Source organism: Hypanus sabinus, chromosome 5, assembly GCF_030144855.1.
Source record: "Hypanus sabinus isolate sHypSab1 chromosome 5, sHypSab1.hap1, whole genome shotgun sequence".
Taxonomy (NCBI): domain Eukaryota; kingdom Metazoa; phylum Chordata; class Chondrichthyes; order Myliobatiformes; family Dasyatidae; genus Hypanus; species Hypanus sabinus.
The window spans coordinates 120,982,194-121,007,352 of record NC_082710.1 but is presented as its reverse complement, the minus strand read 5'-3'; positions in this window follow the sequence as shown (position 1 = coordinate 121,007,352).

Genomic DNA, 25,159 nt, shown 5'->3' with positions numbered 1-25,159 from the left:
TTGAACTTTGACTAATGAGTTTTTTTTTCTCTGTGTAACCATTAACTGCAAAAGTTCTTCATCAGAGCCAACTTTCTGGTTTAAATCTCTTCTTCACTCAGAAAGCCAAGTTGTCCATGAATTAGAATACAGACATATGCAATAGCATCATTATGCACAGTTAAATTAAAAAAGATGGTTTATGAAATCCAGCTTTACATTTCTGTATCTAACTGATAAAACATATATTAACAACTGATGAGTTTTAAAAGCAACCATTTTTTGCCAATGCATCTAACAATGGTAATGAACACCATTTATGAAATGGCTTTGGATATTTATTAGGAAATATGAAGATTTTGACAAAAGAGATGTACTGCAGAGAGTTGTCTATGTTCAATTGGAAATAATTAAATTTCCATACCCTGTAATGTCAACAGCGAACTTAATAAAATATTCATAGTTCAGAAGTGTTTATGTTTGTAAATCATGTGATCCTGCAAACCTGCCATTATTTTTTGATACAGCAGCAGTTACAGAGTTGCAAAGTGTAATCATTCATGAGAAGTATTTAAAGGTTATTCTGCCATGACCAAGTCAACAGATAAATTGAAATGTTTAGCTGGTGTGTTTATTTGTGAATATAATTTGTAATAGCCATGTATCATGAAGAAGCTTCTCTTAAATCAAAGCAAATACCATTGGGCCAGAGGTGGATCATCAAAGGAAACCACTAGTCTGTTGTGGTTTTGCCAAAATCTCCATCCTGTTGTGAAATCACTCAGCTTTATCACGGGCACTGGCATGAAACAATGCCACAAAAAGGTAGCATCCATCATTGAGGAGCCCCATCACCCAGGACATGCCCTCTTCAAAGTCAGGTTTAATATCATTGGCATATGTTGTGAAATGTTTTGTTTTGCAGCAGCAGTACATTGCAATACATAATAATCAACAATAAGAATTACAGTAAATATATATATACATCAACACACACAGAAACATATAAGTGTATAAAATAGTTAAATATGTAGTGCAAAAAATGTAGTGAGATAGTGTTTATGAGTTTAATGTCCATTTGGAAATCTGATGGAAGAGGAGAAGAAGTTCTACCTGAATCTTTGAGTGTGTGCCTTCAGACTCCAGTACCTTCTTCCTGATGGTATCAATGAGAACAAGGCACGTCCTGGGTGATGGGGGTTCTTAATGATTATTCTGCCTTTTTGAGGTATTGCTTTTCACAACTTTCTGTAGCTTCTTTTGATCCTTACATTAAGTGTGTGTGTGTGTGTGTGTGTGTGTGTGTGTGTGTGTGTGTGTGTGTGTGTGCGTGCGCGCGCGTGCACACAACAACTCTGAAAACTTGATTAACATCATAAATTTAAGAGCAGAATAGTATGGGTTACAACAGTCTCATGAAATACCTCTTGCTCCCATTCCATTACTGGCAAGCAGATGAACAATTTGATTAAGTATGGTATAAAACAGAGTTTTTTGTCATTTTGTTTTCTCAAAGGCATTCAACACTTTTGATGCTTATGGAAAGACTATTTGCCAGGATAAGTTCCTAAAATATGTTGGACAAAATAAGAGCATGATTATCAGCTATTAAGATAAGAGACAATGGCTTCATGCATTATTTCTGAAGATACCAATGACAATGCCTTTAGTCCCTGAGTGTTGCATAAAACTCAGAGATTTTGGTAGACTGTAACTGCATGAGGACCTGAATTCACAATTCGGTCTGGTTGAGTTAAGATGGTATTTCTGGGTCATGCTCTCTTGTGTTTAATAATCTATAAACATTGACTTCATATTAATATTTATCACATTAATATTGATCAGTCAGAAATTTACAATATTCCAAATTATTTTCCCACCAGCAATATAAATCCATTCATGATCCAGAAATCACAGTGCAACCTAGTTGTGTTACAATCAATTTACTAGGTTGTTTTCCTACTGTTTAAAATAGCTAATTAAAAATTATTTATGCATTATGTCTCCATGAAACAATATAATTAATATATAACAAGTCAGTACAATTTTTTTATTTTTGTATTTCCCACCCTCCTGATAGTTCAATGGTTTATCCAGTGTTAGCAGAATCATAGGATTACAGTAGAGATGTAACATGGAAGGAGACTATTCTGTCCTTCCATCTGTGCTAGTAATATGCAGGAAAAGTCAAGATAGTCCGTTCTACAACCATAACTCCAAGTCCCTGTAAATTAACCTGTGACTTTTAGTACATTCATCTTTCTCAAGTAGCAAAAGTATGGAAATAATTTTCTCAAATCTCTAGATCATTAGAACTGAGTTCAGACCTAAATCCTGCATCAAGGAAAATCCAAACATAGGATCAAAAATCAGAGAAAATTTGTAGAGAAGGTAAGCTATTCAGTTAATAAGATTTATGAGTCAAAAAAGAACTCTATAAAATTTATAAAAGAACACAGACAATGCTGGAAACAATCAAGAAAATCAGGCAGAAATTATTTTGAGAGAACTGATGATATTTGTCCAATGAAGAGGTTTTCTGCCTCACATAACCTTTGAGACAGTGGGCTTCAGAATCTAAATATTCTCAAGGTAGAAATAAATCATTTCCCATGTATTCATTTACCAGTTACTTTAAATTCATACTCCTCTTGTTTTGCTCCTTTGTGAAGAGATATCAAGTCCTCCTGTTCACTCTGCCAAGACTCCCTCAACATCTTATAAACATCTGTGGTTCCCCTGTTTGGGAAACAAAATACTTGTTTATCAAATCTTTCCTCTTGGCTACTAATTTGCCTTGATCTGGCCATAATTCTCCTTAGCGTCCTCTCCATTTTGATTCCATCTTTTCTGCAATGTGTAACAGCACAACCCACATGAAGCTGCACTTCTGGAACTTAGGATGGTGGAATGTGGTCCAGTGTATACAGCACACTGGTTGATGGATTCACATTGCTGTAGATGGGCTGTGCAGTACCTGGTCAACTGGGAAGGGTATGGCCTTGAGGAGACCTCTTGGGTACCATCCAGTTTCATCAAGGTGTTCCACCGGACCCAATCGAGTTGTCCTGTGCCATTGAGTGCTGACTGCAGGAGGGGTGGGCCTGTTAAGCCTGCATAGGCAATCACCTCCCAATCTCCACCCAGCTAACAGGAATTGCCTGCCACTCATTTCAAACTCATCACCTGCAGGCTATCTAAACCCAGATCTCCACAATGACCCTTGTTCCCTTATCAAACCAGCCAGCCTCAACCGGTTGCTCCAAGCCTTCAGTTAGCTTGTTGCCAGTTGTGTTTAGTATCTGTTCTCTCCTCTTTTGTAGCTTCTCACGTTATGTCGTTTTGCAGTTTATCATTAAAAATATTGCTCACTGTTAAATTGTCTCTGCTGCTCTGCATTTTGGTCAAGCCTCTTCTACATTTTCTGGCAAGGGCAGATTCAAATACAGCATTGAAAAGTGAGTTAGATAAGGATCTGAAAGAATTTGCTAAGCTTTAGGAAAAGAATAACAGAGTGGGATAGACTAGATTACCCTGATGTAGATTTGCATTGACTTTATGACATGAATATCCGCTTACCATGCAATAATCTTTCTGCAATCCAATAAACACCATAGATAGAAACATTGCAAGCAAGTTTTGGTGCTAATATGAATCACATATTAATGGTTTTGATGCTTTCCTTACAAAGGTCATATCATTTTTGCTGTTCTTTTCCCCACTGCCATGGTCCCTCTTCCTTTACTGGTTGATGAAGCAGAGTTGACATTTTGGTAGGATTAAGTAGAGTTAGTATTGTTTAGAATTGGATCATACATTGAAATTGCTGGAGGTAAGTATGTTCTGGGGTTTTCTGGTTGTCATGATGTCCTCAGCCTTCTCTTTCAGCCTGTTCACAAAACAATATACATTAGTTCCTCTGCATTAAAGCACAATTGTCTCTTACACCATGACAGTATATTGATGAATCTTTCTGAATATATTCCAAGCTATTTCCTGAATGGGAGACTGTGGAATTAAGATGTTTGGAGGAAATGGCAGAATGGGCTGCTGCGGAAGGGGAGAATCCTGAGAATGCCCAGAATTCCTAAGGCTTAATGGAGAAGTGGAGTATGGCACCAATTGTAGAATGGAATTTGCCTGTGTAGTAGAAGCTCAAAGGATCTCATCATTACCATTCTGTTTTGTCTCAGTCATCTGTCATGTTACTAATCATGTAACTGTCATGTTACCATGATAGAACTATCATCAACTTGAATGACCTTTTTATCATTTCTTTGTCATAACATCACCATAAGATAGTTTGGTAGTTTATTACAAACCTGTTAAACCATCATAGTAGGTTATTTCTCATACCCTCTTGTTGACATCTATAGTGTTGTATTCATCACAGTCTTCCTTTCATTCTGGGAATGGGATTTAATTTTTGGTTATCTATATCTGTAACTTTGTTAGTCTGCTAGGGTATTAAGCTTGATTTTAATATTTTTCTGCTGCATTGATTGTGAACTCCTCTCTTGGCTGTGAGTAAATAATTATCTTGCCATGGAAACTGTTGTTGACGTATTATTTGTAAGGGCTGGATATGTAATGATTTAATTATATTCAATTTGAATCAAAAATATGTTTATACAATTTCAAATGGCATTCATAATTCCTTTCTCGATTGTGGTATTAATCTCTGTTGCACAGCCTCTGCCACTGGACCACACACATCAATAACATTCTGTCAGACAAAATTTATTTGTAATATTAGATGTATTTATGTAGTTGTGGCTATCTTAAATACCCATTAAATACACAAGTTGTTTAAACTTTCAGCTTCAGCAAATTCATTACATCCATAAAATGATTCAAGAATAGAACAGAATTAATGGAAGCAGGTCCTTCATCCTATCAGGTCTGCATTGAACAACAATCACACAGTTTACACTAATTCTACACTATTCTCATTTTATTCTCTCTAAATTCCCACACTTCCCCCAGATTCCACTATTTTTCAATATGTTTGATGGAATTTACAGTGGCTAATAAATCTACACATCCTTTGATATTGAAAGATGTCAAAGTATCCGGAGGAAACCAATGTGTTCACAGTGAAAAGGGGCAAGTTTTACACGGAAAGCATCACTGATCAGGATCGAACATAAATCTACCAGTCTACCAGTTGTGCCACTGTGCTTCCCTGGCTCCAAATATAATTACATATGATTAAGATTGCCGCATATTTAATTTTCCAGGGTTTTAAAAGTAAAATTTGCAGTGTTTTTACTGTTTTTGAGTATCATCATGTGTGTGTATAGATAGATAGATAGATATATGTTATTTCTCCTCTGTCTAATGAAGTCATCACTGAATGTATGCTCATAGTCTTCTACTGTTGTAGCCCATCTACTTTGGAGTTTGACTTGGTTATTTGAGTTACTGTCACCTTCCTGTCAGTTTGAACAGTCCAGCTGTTCTCCTCTGACCTCTCTCATTAACAGGGTATTTTTACACAGAACTGCCACTCACAGGATCCTTTACTTTTTATCACTCTATTCTCTATAGACTCTAGAGACTGCTGTGAGTTAGACCCCAGAAGCTCAGCAATTTCTGAGATACTCCAAAAAACATCCTATCTGGGCCCAACATCATTCTTCAGTTAGTCACTTAAGTCACATTTCTTTACCATTCTGATGCTTAGTCTGAACAACAACTGAATCTCTTGACCATATCTGCGAGCTTTAATGCATTGAGTTGCTGCCACATGTTTGGCTAATTAGATATTTTAATGAAGAGGTGTAGAAGTGTACCTAATAAAGTGGCCAGAGTGTACAGAATATAAACCATAAAAACACTCAAGATATTACTTGGTATGCAATTACTAATTATTTATTTTGTTTTCATTAAGAGTTTCTTCTTTCTAATTTTGACCATTCTTTCTTTGGTATGGAAGTTCCAATAACGTTCATTTTACAGTTAAGACTATAATGGTTTGTGCAGGTTATACTGAATACCACCTAATTTTTATTTCCACTGATTTGAAAGCAGAGTCTAAAACATTCAGCAGATTTGGTGGAAAGCTTTTTCCTCTTCCATATAAAATGAATTTCAGATCCCTGATGTCTTGTTAGCTCTTGTGTACACAACATGTTCTTTTGTAAGTATGATGAACTGGACATTTATGGGGACTTTACTTCATAATGAATCAGTCCTGCCTGAGAGAAAATGATAAAAAATCAATTTATGTGTTTGCCTAAGTGATGCCTTCATCAAATTATTAGATGCTGTGAGTTCTCATCTGTATTCCCTGAACTCCTCATCTGGATACTTTGCCATGCTACAAATAATCAATTAATTAATGAAAAGCTAATTAATTGGAAAGTAATTGATCTTTTTGGTGTAAATTAAAAAGCAACAAATTGGATTATGCTTAATTGATTCTTTTTTTTAACATTAGCACATTTCTAAGAAATTTGATGTACATTTTAGTGTTGCTCAGGGAAGCTGTCTTGGTCCACTACTCTTTGCCTTATACATACTCCCCTTGGGAAATATCATTAAAGAGCATCAATTTGATTTCCACCATTATACAGGTGATGCACAATTGTATATCTCGGTTGAGCCTGATGCTGATAACATCCTGTCTTCTCTGACTTTTGATATAGCTGCAGTAAACAAATCGATGAACATTAATTTCCTAAAACTAAATGAAGATTAAACTGAAATACTGTTATTTAGTTCCAAAGCCAAAAGTCATAAAATTCTCGAGAAACTCAAGAACTTGACTCCCATTGTCAAATCAGAAGAAACAAGTCTTCACGAGGAAATCTGCAGATGCTGGAAATTCAAACAACACACACAAAATGCTGGTGGATCACAGCAGGCCAGGCAGCATCTATAAGGAGAAGCACTGTCAACGTTTCGAGCCAAGACCCTTCGACAGTAACAAGTCTTGATTTTATCAACACGTACAAAAGCTGGATGAACTCAGCAGGTCGGGCAGCATCCGTTGAAATGAGCAGGCAATATTTCGGGCTGAGACCCTTCGTCAGGACGTTGACTGCTCATTTCAACGGATGCTGCCTGACCTGCTGAGTTCATCCAGCTTTTGTATGTGTTGATTTGACCACAGCATCTGCAGTGTACTTTGTGTTTAAGTCTTGGTGTTACTTGACTAAGATTTGATTTTTAAACTCACATCAAAAAATTCCTAAGAGCAATATTTCTACACTTAAAGGTATGTCCATTTCTGTCAGCTTATTTTGCTGAAAACTATTCACAACTTTACTAGATTACTGTAATGTATTTTTTTTACTAGCATTCCAAAATAATCTATTGACAAACTTCAACTCATTTGGTTGAAGACCAGCATGAGGGAACATATCACTCCTGTCCTAATTACCCTGCATTGGCTTCCTGTATCTTCTAGAATTGTTTTTAAAGTTCTCTTACATGTTTTTAAAGCTCTCAATTGTCTGGGACCAAAGTGCATAACAAAATTGCCTTCATTGTGTAATTCTGCTCGGACTCCCAGGTCTTCTTCTGCTGGTTTCTTACATTTAAACAATCTCACTCAAAAGATGATTGGCAGACCAGAATTTTTGAACTGATGTCCTTAGGGGGCATTAGGAGAAATAGAAGTCATCAGGGAGCATTCAAGATTCTTGGAGGTGGGTGGGTGGGAGTCAGTGAGTGTCATCCTAGCTTGAGACACTAGATGTCATGGTCCAGTCCATGAAGTCCACATTCCGGTCCATTGTTCCTTATACCAGGATTTCCGGTTCTCCCTTGTTCTGTTGGGTGATCTAATTGAGGCACCTGATTCTCCTTTTGGGCTGGTTACATAAATAACTCCTGGGTTTAGTTTCATTTGCTGATCATTATTATTACTCCTCCTCATCCTCCTCCTCTCCCCTCCTCCTCCTCTCCCCTGTCCTCCTCATCCTCCTCTCTTCCTCTCCCCCTCTCCTCCTCTCCCCATCCTCCACCTCCTCTCTCACCCCCCCTCTTCCTCTCCCTGTCCTCCTCCTCCTCTCTCACCCTCTTCTCCCCCCTCCCAGCTCTGTTTTCCATGTCGCAGTGTTCCTGTCTCTCTCAAGACCAAGGCTCTGTGTTCCTGGTTTCTCAAGATTAAGTCAAGGCTTTGGGTTCTTGTCCTGTCTATGTGCCTCATCCTGTGCAGGAGTTCCATGTCTAGTCCTGCAGCCAAGCCTCATCTAATCCTGTAGCCAGGCTTCAAAGAACCCAAGCCATGTCCAGTCCTGTAGTCACGTCAAGTTCCAGGGTTTGAGCCCGAGTCAAGACCCAGATTCTGGGTCCTTGTCCAGTCTCTGGCTCAAAGTCCAAGCCCAGGCTCCTAGTTCCCAGTTCCTTGTCCTGGTCCTGCTTTCCTAGCCCAAGTCTGTGTTCATTTCCCATCTCCTAGTCTGTGTCCAGTCCCGTCCCTAACCCTAGTCCAGTCCAGTTCCTTGTACGTCAATGTCTGTGTCTTGCATTTGGGTCTGCCATTCTGAATGCCCCCCACCCCCCATGACATGAGACTTGACAGACCATGTCAACTTGCTGTTCTTGTCAGCATTCAATAGGTATTCACTGGTTGTGTTAATTTTTTATTTTAATTTAGCCCCATTAATGATGGATAAATACCTAAGACGTGATCTCTATAAGTCTGAAGGCAGTGACACCTTGAATTCTAATCCTACGAAGAAACAGAAACCACAGAAAGTGTGTCAATATAATGTTACATGCTTGGGGTATGGTTTTATTCCATTCCCGTCAGATCAGCAATGCCTCATGTGTCTTATTTGTAATACTGCACTGTCTAATTAAGCCATGAATCCATTAAGAATGCAGGAACATTTCCATAACAGACACCCTGAAAAGACCCTGAGTATGAAATTACTCAATTCCAGAAGATGAAAGAAGCATTTGAAAAGTGCTGCACACTCAATTCATTTGCCAAAAAAGCTAAACATGACCTTGATAGTGGTCTCAGTGCTTCTTATAACATTTCCATAATGATAGCAAAGTGTGGTAAGTCTCATACAATTAATGAAAGATTATTAATATCTGTTGTATCAGAAGTGCTCACTGCTGTTCTCAAATGGATACTAGTATTTTAAAATCAATTCCTCTGAGTAATAACTCTACAGCTTGCCATATTGATGAAATGAGTGAACACATTGAGTATTAAACATGCACAGAGCTACAAAAATCAGGATTGGGGATACAACTGGATAAGTACCTGTGAAAGATAAAGAGGAATTGCTAATGGCATATGTATGGTTTATCAAAAATGGAAAAGTTTATGAAGAGATTCTCTTTTGTAAAAAGTTAAAAACAAGTATCAATCTCTGACAAGCTTAAAATGTATATTGAGGATAAAAGTATTCCAATTAGAACCATAAGACATAGGAGCAAAATTAGGCCATTTGGCCTATTGAATCTGCTCCACCATTCAATCATGTCTGATCCTTTTTCTCCATTTCAACCTTATTTCCCAGCCTTCTCCCTGTAACCTTTGATGTCATGTTGAATCATGAACCCATCAATCTCTGCTTTAAAAACACCCAATGACCTGACCTCCACAGCTGCATGTGGCAACAAATACCACAAATTCACCAACCTTTGGCTAAAGAAAGTTCTCTACATCTCCTGTTTTGAATTAATGTCCCTCTTTCCTTAGGCTGTCCCTTCTTGTCCTAGACTCTCCCACCATGGGAAATACCCTTTCCAAATCTACTCTCTCTAGTCCTTTCAACATTCAAAAAGTTTCAATGAGATCACCCCTTCTCCTTCTAAATTCTAATGAGTACAGACCCAGAGCAGCAAATGTTCCTTGTATGATAACCCTTTCATTCCTGGAATCATCCTTGTGAACCTCCTCTGGACCCTCTCCAATGCCAGCTCTTCTAAGATGAAGAACCCAGAAATGTTCAAAATACTCAAAGTGAGGCCTCACCAGTGCCTTATACTGCCTCAACACTACATCCCTGCTCTTGTATTCTAGACCTCTTGAAATGAATGTTTACATTGCATGTGCCTTCCTCACCATTAACGCAACCTGTTTGTTAACCTTTTGGATGTTTACAGAAGGATTCCCAAGTCCCTTGCATCTCAGATTTCTGGATTTTCTCCCTGTTTAGAAAATAATCCACACATTTATTTCTTCTACCAAAGTGCATGACCATGCATTTTCCAACATTATATATCATTTGCCGCTTTCTTGCCCATTCTCCTAACCTGTTTAATTCATTCTACAACCTGCCTGTTTCCCCAACATTACTTGCCCCTCCTCCAACCTTTGTATAATCTGCAAACTTGGCAAAAAGCCATCTATTTCACCATCTAAATCATTTATATACAGCTTAAATGAAGTAGTTCCAGCACCAACCCCTGCGGAACACCACTACTCACTGACAGCCAACCAGAACAGGATCCTTTTATTCCAATTTGCCGCCTTCTTCCAATCAGCCAATGCTCCAACCATCTTAGTATCTTTCCTGTAATACCATGGGCTCCTAACTTGGCAAGCAGTCTCATGTGTGGCACCTTGTCAAAGGCCTTGTGAAAGTCCAAATATACAACATCCACTATATCCCCTTTATCTATCCTACTTGTAATCTTCTCAATGAATTCCAACAGGTTCATCAGGTGGAATTTCCCCTTAAGGAAACCATGCTATCTTTGTCCAATGTTGTCCTATGTCACCAAGTACTCCATCACCTCATCTTTAACAATTAACTCTAACATCTTCCCACCCACTGAGGTCAGGCTAACTGGTCTATAATTTCCTTTCTTCTGCCTTCCTCCTGTATTGTGCAACAGTTGAAGAACCATATATGACAGGTTGCCAAGCTGGTTTCATGGGAGTTATGAAAAAATAAATTCCACGTGTTTTTGTAATCCATTGTGTAATTCATCATTAACATCTTGCAGGCAAAAACCACAGCCATTGACTTTTTTTCAAGCCTGAGTCTTATAATACCTGTTATCAAGAAAATTAAAGCTTATTCATTCAGCAGCAGTATATTTAAACAATTATGCCAACATAATGATGAGGAAGTTGAACACTTGCATCTTCATAATTCATATTGAAGTGTATTGGCTGTCAAAAGGCTGCTGCTTGAAATACTTCATTTGTCATTTTGACATTGCAGTTGAATTTTTGTTTAAAGTCAAGAAGAGCTTGGGAAACAAGATTGAACTTCTAAATGGAGATATGGCATACCTAGCCGATCTGTATGACAAAATGGACCCTGAAGTATAAAACTGCAGTGTGAGAATTTCAATTTAATCCAGCTAAATGTGTAGTGTCCACTTTTACTGGAAAGTTAGAATTATATAAGCAGAACACGGGGGGGAAATATTCTCACAGTGTTCCTGCATGGAAAGTATGGCACCTTCTTTCACAGACAGTGATTTGAAAGAGTACTGCTTACACATGCCGTCACTGAAGAAGGGTTTTCAGAAATGATTCAAGGATTTGAATGATCTGGAACTTCCGTACTGGGTAATTAACCCCATTTATTTGCAAGGGGAAAGAATGGGAAGAGAACTTGCAAGAAGAAATTAATGAAATTCAGAATGATGAAGAAGCAAAAATGTTTTTCAAAAATGTGAACTTTTGTGGTATGTGGCTAGACAGTTATATGAAGTTTCCCAGTCATTGGAGAAGAGCCAAACTGCTCTTCAATACATTTCCATTCTCCTACCTTGTTAAAGGAGGATTCCGTACACAAATCACAGAAACCGCTTGGACATTGCATGGGGACTTAAAGCTTTTTCTGTCACAACTTGAACCAGATATTTCAATTCTTGCTAAAAACCAGCAAGCTCAAGGATCACATTGATATTGAAGATGCTGTACAGTGCACAGGAACTGTGTAAGCTAGGTTTAAAGGCAAATAAAAATTTAAACAGAATAATTTTTCTCATGTTAGCATATGGTAGACAAGCTTTTACACCATGGTGGGGCTGAAAAGTACATTGTGCCAAAGAGAGGCATTGACAAGTATGAAGTTCCTTTGGGGGGGGGGGGGCATTGGCAAGTATACAAGTGCTTTAACGGGCTTTGGGCAAAAAGAATTGGGAAACACAGGTATAAAAAGATGCAGACTCAGATGGCACTTCTAAATGCCTGCTCAAAAAACTTATTTGCTTTACCTTGCTTTGAACTAACAAAAATTCATGGTTAATTTATAATCACGTTTGCATTTTATCCCATTGTAAAGAACTTTGATCTCCATCATTTGTATGAAAAGTGTTCTATAAATAAATTATGATCATTGTTTTTTATCTCAGCTCAAGCTGGTAAAACCTGACATACTGGCATAGCCAATCTTCTGATTCCTTAATTGCTAGGAACTTCCTGACTATTCTAGTGATGTTTAGTATTGTGGCTTTCAGAAGATTTTCATATGATTTTCTGTGTAGCTCTAATTGTTTAATGCTATTGTGTTGTGCCTTTGGAATGAAACCAGTTGTAGATGTTACTGTCGGGACAATGTATACGCTGCTCATGTTAAGAAGTATTTCAATTTCCTCTTTTAATTCAGCATATTTCTGGTGTTTTTTCACTTACTGATTTCGGTAAGCGATGTTCTTGGAATGATGATATCTATTAAGTTGTTCTTGCTTGTTTATCCTGTATTATTATATCCAGATGGTTATTATGGATTGTCTTACCTCTATTAACAGATCAGTTATAGTATAATTTGTTGTATTCTGACTCCAAAACTGGATTAGGTTTGTATTTATGTAAGGAATGATTACTGCTGTGAATGTTAATCTAAGCACATTCGAGTGTAATGTTTTCTGAAATTTGTCATTTCAGTTCTTATTTTTCTTCGTAAATTTATCCATATTGGTTTTGGACCAAGATATTATGCCAAAGGAATATGGTAATATGGGAATAGATGAAGTGTTTATTGCTTTCATTATATTTCTACTTTTGAGCTCTGTTTGTCTGATTTTCTTAAGTCCTGAATTAAATTTTGCAACATTATTATTATTATTATTATTATTATTATTATGACTACAATTACCGCAGCATGAATCAACCTTACTTTCAGTAAGGATGATTTATGCTGCAGGCTAGTGGGTTAAAATTAAATGAAAGACTGAAAATACATTTATTTGGCACCTTTCACATCCCTTTCTGATAATCTCGATGTAGTTTCCAGCCAGTGAAGTACACATGAAGGATATTCTTGTTATAAAGCAAGTCCCTGCTGCTGTAAGGCAGCCCATTAGCATGATGCTATATGTACCATACTTTAACGTATGGATGGAGTTACTTGGCTGATGCGCAGTATTAGATTTTTGCCGTACATACTGTGTAAGTGGTGAGGCCAGAAAGTTCCACTTCAGTCTCACCCAACCACACGACCTTCTTCCACATTTTACAATATCTTCTAAGTGACACTTTTAAAAGTCATTACGGGCAGAGTTATGTAACTAAGTTTAGAGGAGCAGCCTGAACTAGGTTGTGTTGCTGTGTTTTTTTTCACTTTTTCACGATGCACTGCACTGAGCTCTGAAGTATTTCAGTTCCTTTGAGATGGTCTTCAACTCCTCCCCAGGTTGGTGCTTCTCTACCATCATTTCCTTGACTTGCCTTGAATGCTCTTTTACCATACTGCTGGACCTTACAGAGAGAGAGGGTGATTTATTCAACTGGTTCACTAGTTTTCTACATCATCGGATTGGGTGAATCGGTAAGGTAATATACAGTATTGCAACTGAAGAAATTTAGCATAGTACTTATAAAGGGGATGAATCCCTTTTCAGCCTCACAATTTTGGTTTTTAATTTTTAATTAATTGTTGAGAGGTTTTGGAATTTTTCTTTAGATTTGATGTGGTGCATGATGTTTTATAGGTTAGCTCAAAAAATCCACTTCAGTATATTCTAAATTTAGAAAATAAGACAGTAAACTGTGGAAGTAGTTGTGGTAACTAAAAACTTTTTCAAGGCACTGTATCTGGGTGTTCCTCCCTGATCTACTTTCTAGGACGTTCTTCATATTGAGGCTGAAGTCAAAAAGAGCAATTAATCACATTATACTAAGAGAGTAATGCTTACAGCTAAATCATTGGACATAATCAATTTAACACAAAATATAACAGAAATGTTAAGAGGAAAAATTAACCAAAGTATTGATTTGTTTTATTTCAAGATGAAACTGCAGGAGGAAAGTACAAACAAAGACATGTATGTATTCCAGGTGTAATAAATAGAAGAGCTAATATAATACAAATGAGCCTAGTTAGCCTAAAATTAATTTGACACATGTTAAAGTGATTCTGCAGAAGCAACCTATGTTTAATTTGCTCAGTGTTGAGGAAGAAATATTCATCTTTAGCAATATAATACTTTTTTTACTGCTACATTGACAGCATTGTAAGCATTTTTATACCTAATTGACTGGCAGCTCAGAAGTATGCACATCGCTAGATACAGATTGATATGTACAGTAGGTGATATAGATAAAAGAAGACAGAATTCCTTCTCTAAAGGGGCATCTGGACACCAGAATTTCTTTGTGGCTGTCAGATGGTTTCATTGCGATAGCGACTCTCATTTTAACTCCAGAATTATTACTTTCTTGCATATAAAACTCTCAAGTTTCCATTTTGGAGCTTGGACCTGATCTCTTGGTCATCTGGTTGCCAGTCTAGTAACTTACCTATGGATGGACAGTCCCTGAATTCCTACATGAAAAAGCACAGAAGGACCAACGTCAACCCCGAAATGTGAGCCTTCCATTATGTTGGACCAGACTGCTCAGTTCTTATATTAGACTGTTTAATAGATATTTTCCTTGCAGTTTAACAATTAATTATCTACTTACATTTTATATAATTATTTATATACAAGTAACTGTTTAGTTTGCTTCCTAGTGGCCATAATATGTATATCAAAGTTCAGTGTGTCCCCCCGTGGTTATATTGGCATGATACTGCACACTTATCTTGGTACTGTGTTATTTAAATAGGAGCTATCTCACATGTTGATTCTTACCTATGAATTTGAATGGACTTTTCATTATCTATGTAGTATAAAAGAGCTGATCATAAGGCCAGCACCATCTTTATCTCTTTGTCTTTAAGCCTTCTGCTAATATATTCAGATCCTGTTACTGTTAATTTCAATTTCTTTTTTTTCTGTCAACACTTAATAAAAGGATTGTGAAGCAACAAGTTTTGCACCTCTTTCCTGACTTCTGAAAGAACCTTGGACTAAAACATGAGAATCCAACAAATAACGCAATTAACGGCAGGATATTCCAAAGTTTAAGGACTCATAACAATCACAGACAAAGTGGAATTTGTTGCTGCCCAGCCAAAGGAGGTAAGTACCTCGTGTTTCAAATTGTCTGGGAGAAAAGTTAGTTCTAGCTTCAATATCGTTGGATAAATATTAGGAATGAGGGCTACTGCATTGCTCTTTAAACAGAAACAGATCTGCAAAAATATAGATTGCAATCTATTGTGGTGCAGATAACCTATTTTGGCTGGATGGCAATCGATTTCAGTTGCAAGATGTAAGGTACAGTATTTCAATCACATGCCGATCTGTTTCAGTTACATGGCAATCCATCGGTACCCAGTAAATGGCAATTCATTAATTCGGTTGCTAGACAGAATATCACTCTCAGAGTAACCCAAGGATTGCAATCTACTCATATTTTAAAACTGCAATCAATGTATTAATAGTACATACAAATTAAGATCGATCAAAAATAATAACCAAAATCATGAATCCTACTAAAAGCTCTTACCTGAATAAAAGATGTCAGTTTGATAAAATTAATGAAGTAATTTAAATGAAATATACCATATTATGAAGTTCATTAAGAAGCAGAAAATACCTGAGGGAAAAAAGAATTCTGGAATGCATGCTAGTGATTTAGAGATTAGACCGTGTGGTCAGTTTGAACAAATGTGTAAGCAAATGAAAGGGTTACCAAGGTGTGTAAAGATTTTTACTCATCAATTAAGAAAGAATGAAAAATTTGGGATAAACTTTAAAAGCAGCATGAAAGAGACAGAAAAAGTCCAAGGGGCATATCTTTGCATTAACCAAAAAAGTGAAAATCAACACAGTAATCGAACTGAAGTGTCATGTGTGGAATTGCAAAGTGGACTGAGTCAATTTCCAACAGTGCATCTGTGACTTCAAGTAGGCAGACTTGCTAGCAACGCTTCAGATCATGCTGCTGGTGACACTGCTGCTAGCACTCCACCCTGGAAATATTGCCCACATTGAATGGTCCCTGGAGACAGTGACAGCATTCCAACTGTGAAGAATTACAGCCTCCGTCAGAGAGTCTCCCAATGTAGTGCCGCTATCTGAACTCCGAGAAATTGCAGGATGGATATGACATGGGCTTTACTGTAGTCCTGAGTGACTCAAGTAAGGATAATAACAATGAAACGTTAAGATTGACAGCTATGTCACAGCTTGCCTCAATAAAAACCAAGGAAATGAAGACACACAGGACTGAAGAGGAAACTATTGCTAATCAATGTATTGACAAGCTAAGTGGCAGAACCTTCAAGTATTACTCCACCACTCAACAATCTGCTGAAGGTCAGCATGTGCTCAGATGACCATGTGAATCTTAATGAAGAACAGCTGAATGTGCTTCAAACTTTAAAGGAGACACTATGCACTGCACCTGCATTAAGAATCCCTAATACAGGTAAACCATTTACTCTTTAGGCCAACAAGAAACATATGATGACATTTTTAACTAAAAAAAAAATGGAGACCTGAGACTGATATCTCTTGTTGGTCACTACTCAGCCAAGGGTCTGTACACTGATGGCTCCTCAATGATTGCAAGAAGAATTTGAATTGCTGATTGGACCACTGTTTCTGGAGACAACTGGAAGCTTCAGGAAGCATGGTACCTTGTAGCTCTGCTCAACAGGTCTGACTGAAAGTCCTGATTAGTATCCAGGACATCTTCACAGAGCAATGCCTCAAAAAGGCAGCATCATCATTAAGGACTCCCACCACCCAGGAAATGCCTTGTTCTCATTGCTACCATCAGGAACAATTCAGGAGAGGCTTCTTCCACTCTCATCTAATTTCCAAATGGATATTGAACTCATGAACACTACCTCACTACTTTTTAATTTTTTTTTATTTTTGCATGGCTTATTTAACTATTTAATATACATATATATTTACTGTAATTCAGTGTTTCTACTATTATTTTGTAAGGCAATATACTGCTGCCAATAAGACATTAAATTTCACGACATATGCTGGTGATATTAAACCTGATTCTGGGTTCTGACTGAAGCCTGTAAGTTGGTAGAAGAAAGATCAACTAATATCCACACTAGTTCTCAATATACTTCAGGAGTTCTTCATGATTTTATGAAACTTATGGAGATAAAGTGGATTCACCATGGCTCTAAGGACCACAATCAAGAATGGCAAACTAGTACAAGAATGTAAGGATGTCAAACAGCTGCTGTCAGAAGCTGCTAAATTAAAGTGTAAAAGCCACTCCAAATTTACTACAATGGAAAGCTGTGGAAATACATTTGTGGATGACATTGCAAAAGAAGGCAGCATTGAAGTGAGTAAAAGAAATAAAAGAAGTATCATGAGCATATGCTGTGAACCCAGCAACTAGAATTATTGAAACAAAGTTGACTCTGTATTACAGGTGAGCACACAAGATTATCTGGCACAGGAAATACATTCCCATGGACTCATTGGAGTGCAAAATACAATTAATAGATCTTTCCACTGCTGCTGTATTCCAAAGTTTAGGATTCAAACTCAGGAAGTGCTTGAGAAAATACATGACATGCCAAAAAAAGAATCCTGGAGCAATGGGAAAGCAACCACAAGTAAGTGTTCCCACCCACCTGGCCCATTTGTACACTTACAAGTGAATGACATTATCCTGACAAAGTGTCAAGGACGTGCTGGTAATAGTGGACAAGTTTTAAAGATGGGTGGAGGGCTTTTCAGCAAAGAATGCCACTGCCACACCCAGAGTAAAAACTCTGATCAAGGACTAGATTCTAAGATGGGGATTGCCATGTCACATCATCTCTAAGCAAGGAACATATTTCACTGGGGAGTTTGTCAGGAATTATGCTCACTGATGAACATTGAACAGTTGATTCATTGTCTATGACATTCAGCGTTATCAGGACAAGAAGACCGAATGAATGGAACCGTCAAACAATGACTAAGTTTCATGGCCAATGGCTTGTCTGAAAGATGTGGTATCACAGCAACTGCAAACAAGAAAACTTAACCAAATCCATTTGAGGTGGTAACAGAGCATCCTATGCCATTGCTCACACCTCTCTATCTCAGAGATGCTGATGTGCACATTCGGGCAGCTAACAATTGTGCAATATTAACCCAAGCTGTCCATCTGTTTCTCGACAGGTTCCTACTACTTGAACTGATCCAACAGAAGGAGGACACACCCTGATTCTTGGTAAGTGGGTCCTGATTGAGAAACTGCATAAGAAGTTGTTGGGAGCTCAGTGGGAAGGTGCTTATCAAGTGTTGTTAAATACCAACTCAGCAATGAAAGTAGGAGTTAAAAATAAGTGAATAAACTTCAGCCATTGCTGTCAAGCTATGAGGGGTGACTGATAAGTTTGTGGCCTAGGGTAGAAGGAGATGAGTTATACAGCTCTTGTTACATGCACATGTAGTTCAATTCTTTGAGTGACTGTGCAGAAGGTTTGAAGTTAATAACTCATTGGGGTGACTGATAAGTTTGTGGCAAGGTGGAAGGAGACGAGTTATTAACTTCAAACTTTCTGCATATTCACTCAAAGAATTGAACTGCATGTGCATGTAACAAGAGCTGTATAACTTATCTCCTTCTACCTTGTGCCACAAACTTATCAATCACCCCTGCTGTGAACACTTTTTGGAGGTCCAAGATCCGTAAGCTTCATGACAGCTGGACCGTATGTTTAAATGTAGGAGGGGAGTATGTTGAAAAATAAATGTGCTAGGTTTTCTAAAATTGACTCCATCTACCCTAGGCCACAATCTTATCAATCACCCCTCGTAAAGTGGTACCCTACAAGGACAAATGCTGTGATTAACATGCTAGTAAAGTCTTGTCCCACTGCCTATAGTGAGAAAATCACTAACAAGCCAGAAGACTTCAAGTAAGTTGACAACTACTGGACATTATGAAGTTTATTCTAATACTCTTTTATTTGTTGTTATTATATTTTGCCAATTTTCCCTACTCACAATGTGCCAGTTGAGATGACTCATAATATCTACTTCAGAGTATTATGAGAATTGTTGATACTCTTTGTGCCTATAGTTGTTGAGTATTTCAATATATACCACATATTTCAAAATATTTGCCAATGCTAGGCATTCTTGCAGATCCCGAACAAACATGCACCCTCTTTATTAAATATTTCAACAATGGTGATGTTGATATTATGACTAATATTCATTATTCTCAAGAGAGACATAAATATATAATGATTATGCCATCTGAAACAGAATCATTTATGCATTTATGTAAATATAATCCACATGATTTAAAGAATCATATCATTTCATACTCTATTCATGGCTTACCCTGGATATGTCTATATTTGCATCTAATGTTTAGGACAAAGCTATTAAATCTTTTCAACCAACACACACAAAATGCTGGAGAAACTCAGCAGGTCAGGCAGCATCTACGGAAGAGTCAACTTTCTGACCATGACCCTTAATCAGGAATGGAGAAAAAAAAGATGAGAAGTCAGTGTAAGAAAATGTGGGGGGGGGGAGGGGGGAGGAAGAAATACAAGGTAGTAGGTAACAGGTGAAACCAGGAGGGGGAAGATGGAAGTAAAGAGCTGGGAAGTCAATTGGTGAAAGAAATAAAGGGTGCAGAAGGGAAAATCTGATAGGAGAGGACAGAGGGCCATGAAAGAAAGGGAAGGGGAAGGAACACCTCCAATATAAGATTGCTCCTCCAACCTGAGTGTGGGGTCATCTCAGCAGTAGAGGAAAGCATGGACTAACATGTCGGAATGGGAATGGTAAGTAGAATTAAAATGGATAGCCACTAGGAGATCCCACTTTTAATGGTAGGTGCTTAGCGAAGCAGTCTCCCAATGTACATCGGGTCACACCGGTATATAGGAGGTCACACTAAGAGCACAGGGTACAGTAAATGACCCCAACAGACACATAGGTGAAGTATCGCCTCACCTGGAAGGATTTCTTGGGGCCCTGAATTGTAGTGAGGTAGGAGATGTAGGACAGGTGTAACCCTTGTTCCACTTGCAAGATTAAGTGCCAGGAGGGAGATCAGTGGGTATAGATGAATGTTTCTTTTCATGTTTTCACTATAAAAGCTACATTATGTTTGAATTCAGAAGGTACCATTCCAGCATTTCCGCAATTCTTCCCACAACTACACTTTACATTGTTCCTGAAAGTGGTAATGACTCAGGAATCTTCATTGAAAATCAGAAAATATTTTAATTCGGGGGGACGTCACATGATGATGTAGGATCGAGATGTGGGAATCCAGCTCTCCCATAAAAAATCAGTAAATTAATGTTTAAGTGAAGAAAAGTTAGTAAATACTTCCTAAAAATTACTTATAAACTACACCAGATTGTTTCAAACTATGTCTCATAAACAGAAGCAGAAGAAAACTATTACCTTGAAGACAACGCAAGTTGGAACAGAATCAAGGCCTGCCGCTACGAAAGAACCATGGGCTCAAGTACATTTTACCTCCAGCAATACAGAACAGGAAACTGCGGCAACATCAACCATTTCTAAAGAAAAAGACCAATAAGAATTGCGCAAACATGAAGGAAGGAGCATGAGCAAATGCGAGCAACCAGAACTACAAATCCTAGTTACTATTAAAACTGGAAGTGAAAGGGAATCTGAGGTAGATTCAGATTCTCTGGATAAATCAGATGAAGATGGAGGTAAAAGTTTTTCTGGAAATATAGAAAAAACTTTGATGCAAATAGTGCATAAATTAGAAAAATTAAACGCATTAAAAGCAATAAAAAAGATATGAAAAATATGAAGATTATGTTTGACAAAATGATAAAAAGACAGGACAAAATGGATAAGAGAATTACAGACTTGGAAGTAACAACAAAAGACATTGTTGAAAGAATGAACAAAATGGAAGATAATATCTCTGTCTGGACATCAGAAAGAAAACAGTTATTGGAAAAAGTGGATATGCTTGAACATTTTAGCAGACAAAACAATATTAAGATTGTTGGAATTATAGAAGGAGAAGATCCAATAAATTTTTTTCAAAACTGGATCCCGGAAAACTTGGAAATGGAAGAAGGAACTCAGTTAATTGAAATTGAAAGGGCTCATAGAGCCTTAAGATCAAGACCTCAAGTTGATCAAAATCCACGAACAATTTTGATAAAACGCTTAAGATATCAAGATAAAGAAAAGATCCTAAAGGCGGCTGCCCAACATGCCGGAAAGAGAAACTGGCCATTGATGATAGAAGGGAAAGCAATTCTTTTCTATTCTGATATAAGTTATAGCCTTTTGAAGAGAAAGAAGGAATTTAACCCAGTGAAATAAGTTTTATGGGAAAAGGGTTATAAATTCATAATGCATCACCTGGCAACACTGATAATTCTTTTGGAGGATGGAAAAAGAAGATTTTTTACCGATTATTGAGACGCGGAAGAGTTCGCACAAAAACTCCCAAATATTCGCTAACTACACACAAAGGTTTCAAAGCGAAACAGATTAAAATGAAGACAGGAACAGTGAATGGAATTGATGGACCTTTAAGGACTGAAGAATATTTAAATATATTCTTAATTATATGATACAGGGGGAGAAAGGTAAAAATTTGAGAAATATTAATTGAGAGTAGTGATAGGGAGCTGGAGGAGCTTCGGATTGATTGCTACGGGATTGATGTGTGTAATCATGGCGATTGCCATGACTTGTACAACAGAAGGGGGTAATTTTTTTTTAATCCACAACATTAGTAGCGGGGTATTTTGTTTTTTTCTTTATAATCTATTTTTCTTCTATCTTTCTTTCTTTGCCTGGATGATTGGTGGGGACACACATAGCAACATGGAGAATTTTAAAAAGACTCCCCAAGGTACCACGAAAGTTGAAAGATTAGGTGTTATTATAGATTGGAGTAACCCGATTAAAAACAATGACTAATTTACTGATTTTTTAAAGTTTTAATGTTAATGGGCTTAATGGACTGGTGAAAAGAAAAAGAATTTTAACATACATTAAGAAAATGAAAATAGATATAGCTTTTTTACAAGAAACACACTTAACAGAGATAGAATATCAAAAATTAAAAAACAATTGGGTTGGAAATGTTATTGTGGCTTCATTTAACTCAAAGGCGAGAGGAGTTGCAATTTTGGTTAATAAAACTTTACCAATTAAAATACAAAATGTACTAATTGATTTGGTGGGGAGATATGTAATTATACATTGTCAATTTTTTTCAGAACTATGGACTCTTATGAATATTTATGCACCAAATGAAAATTATGCAAAATTTATACAAGAGGCATTTTTGAATTTGGCTGACGCACATGACGAAATATTAATAGGTGGAGATTTTAACTTTTGTCTAGATCCAGTTTTAGATAGATCAACAAAGGTTGTTACAAAATCAAAAGTAGCAAAGTTAACTTTATCATTGATGAAAGGTTTAAATTTCATTGATATATGGAGAAGAATTAACCCAAAAGAAAGAGATTATTCATTTTATTCAAATAGACATAAAACTTATTCAAGGATAGATTTTTTCCTATTAACAACGAATATTCAAGACAGAGTGAAAATATGGAATATAAAGCAAGAATATTGTCAGATGATTCTCCTTTGATAATGACAATGATAATGATAGATAAAGAGGAATCGATTTATAGATGGAGATTTAATTCAATATTATTAAAATGTCAAGATTTTTGTGATTTCATGAAAAAGCAGATTCAGTTTTTTTTTAGATACAAATTCACATTCAGTTGATGATAAATTTATACTGTGGGAAGCAATGAAGGCATATTTGAGAGGCCAGATAATAAGTTACACTTCTAAAATTAAGAAGGAATATATGATAGAAATAGATCAATTGGAAAAAGAGATTACAAAATCAGAAAAAGAATCTCAGATATATGACAGAAGAAAAAACAAAGACAACTTGTTAACAAGAAGTTACAATATAATACACCAGACATATCGAACAGAAAAAGCAATTATGAGAACTAAACAGAGATATTATGAACTAGGTGAAAGATCACATAAGGTTCTTGCTTTGCTGTTAAAAACAGACCAGACTTCTAAAACAATAAATGCAATTAGAACAAGAGTAAATAAAATTACTTACAAACCTTTAGAAATTAATGAATCTTTTAAGAATTTTTATTCTGAACTGTATCAATCAGAGTCACAAAATGATAATGTCAAGATAGAAAGGTTTTTATCACAAATAACTCTTCCAAAATTGAATTCGGAAGAACAGAAGGGATTAGATATGCCTTTTACATTAAAAGAGGTCAAAGAAGCTCTAGGATCACTTCAGAATAATAAATCCCCAGGAGAAGATGGTTTTCCACCCAAATTTTACAAAAAGTTTAAAGACTTACTAATTCCTCCTTTTATGGAGTTAATACATCAAGTGGAAAGAACGCATAAACTTCCAGAATCTTTTTCAACATCTATCTTAATAGTACTGCCAAAAAAAGGTAGAGATCTTTTAAAGCCAACATCATATAGACCTATTTCTTTGTTAAACACTGACTATAAAATAATAGCAAAAATTTTATCTAGCAGAATATCTAAATTCTTATCAAAATTAATACATATGGATCAAACAGGATTTATCAAAAACAGACAATCGGCAGAGAATGTAATCTGGTTACTTAGCATAATTCATTTGGCTCAAAAGAGAAAGGAAATAAGTGTGGCAGTTGCTTTAGATGCAGAAAAAGCATTTGATAGATTGGAATAGGATTTTTTATTTAAGGTATTGGAAAAATATGGATTAGGAGTATCCTTTATAAACTGGATTAAAACCTTAAATACTAATCCCAAAGCTAAAGTAGTGACAAATGGTCAAATCTCAACACCATTTCAGTTAACAAGGTCAACTAGGCAAGGTTGTCCATTATCACCTACTCTATTTGTGTTGGTGATAGAACCATTAGCTGAATTAATTAGAATGGACCCAGATATTAAGGGTTTCAGAGTTAACCAGGAGGAATACAAGATTAACTTATTTGCTGATGATGTTCTGCTTTATTTAACAAACCCATTGTACTCGCTGCAAAGATTATGTTCTAGATTGGAAGAATATGGGAAAATATCAGGCTACAAAATAAATTGGGATAGAAGTGAAATTCTACCTCTTACTAAAGGAGATTATAGTCAATGTCAATTAATAACTCAATTTAGATGGCCAATAAATGGTATAAATATTTCAGTATAAGAGTTGATAATGATATAAAGAACTTACATAAACTAAATTATTTACCATCATTGAAAAAAATTCAAGAAAATCTTGATAAATGGATGATATTACCAATAACATTAGTAGGTAGAGTAAATGCCGTAAAATGAATATATTCCCTAGATTACAATACTTATTCCAATCACTACCAATACAACTACCCCAGAAATTTTTTCAAGAGTTAAATAAATATGTGAGGAAGTTCCTTTGGAAAGATAAGATGTCAAGAATATCGTTGGAAAAATTGACATGGAAATTTAATCTAGGAGGTTTACAACTTCCAGACTTTAAGAATTATTATAAAGCAAATCAACTTAGATTTATTGCACATTTTTAATAAAGATAAACCAGCATGGATTAGAATAGAACTAGATAAAATAGGAGAAAATACACCAGAAGATTTTATATATAAATGGGAATCTAAATGGATATGGGAAAAGAAAGAATCTCCTATATTAAAACATTTGATTGATCTATGGAATAAAATAAATGTTGATGATGAGATATGGAAATCTTTATTAGCAAAGAGATCTTTCATTCAAAATAAACTTATTCCTTTTACAATGGATAATCAACTTCTATACAACTAATTTCAAAAAGGGATTAGATACATAGGAGATTGTTTTGAAGGAGGTATCTTAGTGTCATTTGATCAATTAAAGAATAAATACAAAATATCAAATAACA